This window comes from Nematolebias whitei, chromosome 6 (genome assembly GCF_014905685.2).
Source record: "Nematolebias whitei isolate Nwh7 chromosome 6, NemWhi1, whole genome shotgun sequence".
In the NCBI taxonomy this organism is placed as follows: domain Eukaryota; kingdom Metazoa; phylum Chordata; class Actinopteri; order Cyprinodontiformes; family Rivulidae; genus Nematolebias; species Nematolebias whitei.
The window spans coordinates 21,267,710-21,270,157 of NC_056503.1; positions in this window are offsets into that span (position 1 = coordinate 21,267,710).

A 2,448-nucleotide genomic window follows, 5' to 3' on the forward strand; every position below is an offset into this window, starting at 1 on the left:
TTAAACTGGGTTTCTTTTTCAGAAACAGATCCTGTCTAACCCTGAATGCTAGAAAACGCCTTGTATCTGTGACTTTCCTTCCCTCAATTGATTTTGGTGATATTATTTACATGAACGCTCCTACAAGAACCCTGCAGATGTTGGATGCTGTCTATCATGGTGCACTAAGATTCATAACTGGCTGTGATTATCGTACCCACCACTGCACCCTGTATTCATTGGTTAACTGGACATCATTAACTTCACGCAGACTCTCTCACTGGTACATTTTCATCTTTAAATCACTTCTTGGTCTGCTGCCTTCATACATCTCCTCCTACATGTCTCTGCGTGAGTGCAGCTACGGAGTGCGCTCTCAGGACATTATTACCTGCAGTGTTCCCTCAGTGAGGACTGAACTAGGCAAAAGGGCCTTCTCCTACTCCGCTCCTGTTTCCTGGAATATCTTACAAAAAGATTTGAAGCTCTCGACCTTGACCTCTCTAAGTGGCTTTAAGAATCTGTTGGACACCTGGCAGGGACCAATGCAGACATGTTCCTGTTTTTAGTTTTATACATTTGTCTTGGAATCTAGCTGTTTTTTTGGTTTTGTTACCTTTTTCCTTTTAGCCATCCTATTTGTTAAAAAAAAAAAAAAAAAAAAAAAAACTGTAGTATGAGTTTTTATAACTGCTTATTGTTGTTGCTGTTGTCCATTGTTGTCATCTTTCTTTGTTGAAATCAGGTCTCTCTTGTAAATGAGTCCTCGAGGCTCAATGGGATTTACCTGTATAAATAAAGGTTGATTGATTCTGTGCTGGGCCAAAGAGCAACATCATCAGGCCAGGAGAACTCTGTGGTTTACACTCATCTGCAGGCCAGCAGTCACTTTCAGGGATGAAGATGTGCTCATCCTTGATAGAGAGAAGTGTTGGTTTGAGAGAGGAGTAAAGGAACCCATCTTTGTGATGAGAACTCATCCATCATTAAACAGGGACAGAGGCCTCTGTGTCCAACTGTAGCCCTCTTACAATGCTGTTATTGCTGGTATCTCTCAGCCCCCTGTGAATAGCAAACAGCCTAGAGCACTAACGATCCATTGTTAGGCTGATGATGGTCCTCCTTTATCATGTTAACAGCTAGTTCTGGATGTCAGCAACAAACTGGTTGATCCACTATGAAAAGAGACTATTTGAAACTAAGTTTGTTGCAGCTTCTCAAACTGACAGTCTTTTGGATTAAAGACTAAACGTTTCAACAAGTTGTTTTTTTTTTTAATCTGTCCAGAGGACCTGACTTAACTTTTTTAGATTTTCTACCTGGATTATTGAGGATATTTTGTGTATACCCTTCATTACTCCAATAAATTATCTGAATATTAAAATCCTTGTATTACAATATTTTATTTAAACTTTATTTTACCAGGTAAAGTTCCGTTGAGATTAAGAACTTTTTTTTTGTTATATGAATAGCCAATACATATAAATAGTCAATAAGTGAAAATGAATAGATGGGAAATTATGGATGGCTTTTTAGACGTGTGCAAACAACATGCATTCAAAGTGCGCTCAATTGAACTCAGGTTTGCGTTAATCAGGTGGTGGTGGCCTGGGATGGTATCAAAATTCCCGGCCTGGATTATTGTCCCAGTCCGCCCCTGCCTCATAGCCATCAGTACAAAAGTAACTGCAAGTAAATCTTCCATTTTTGTCATAATTACTGCAAGTAAATCTTTAGAGTTTACCTCCTTTACTTTATCCTGAATTCTTTTCAGCAGCACAACATGTTTTCCAATTAAATTTGGTGATCCATCAGTTATGACATTGGCAATTTTACTCCATGGTAGCTTAATTCTCTCGATGACAGCAGACACCTGGTTATACATATCCTCTTGTATCCTCTTGTGCTTTTCCTTTCAGAGACACCAGGGTCAAAATCGCTTCTGTTATCTCAAAACTGTCATTAATCCCGCAGATAAAAATTAGGAGCTGAGCAGTGTCTTTTATGTCATTACTTTCATCCAGTGCTAACAAATATAACATAAAGGACTCTGCCTTTTTGCTTTTTTGCTGGCTAAATCTTCATCAATCAGTTCCACAAGGTGAGTCACAGTTCTACTTGAAAAACAGATTTTATTCAAACTTGCCTTGGCTCTCGAGACACAATAGATCTGCTGTCTTTACCATGCATTATTTTACAAACTCGGCTTCGGAGAAAGGCTTGTTAGCATCGTTAGCAGTTAGCAAAGATATGGGTATTGTACTCTTTGAAAACCGCAACAGTTTCTTGGCATATATACAGCCTTTGGTTGGACCTCAGTGAAAAAAATATGTTGTTGTCCACTATGTATTAAACGCTCGGCACTCACTATCCACTTTTCTTTTCTTTGATAAGCTTGTTTTTACAGAAGAGTTCATAGGGCAAAGCTAAAAAGTGAAGAAGAAGATTACCAGTACTACTTCTTCACTT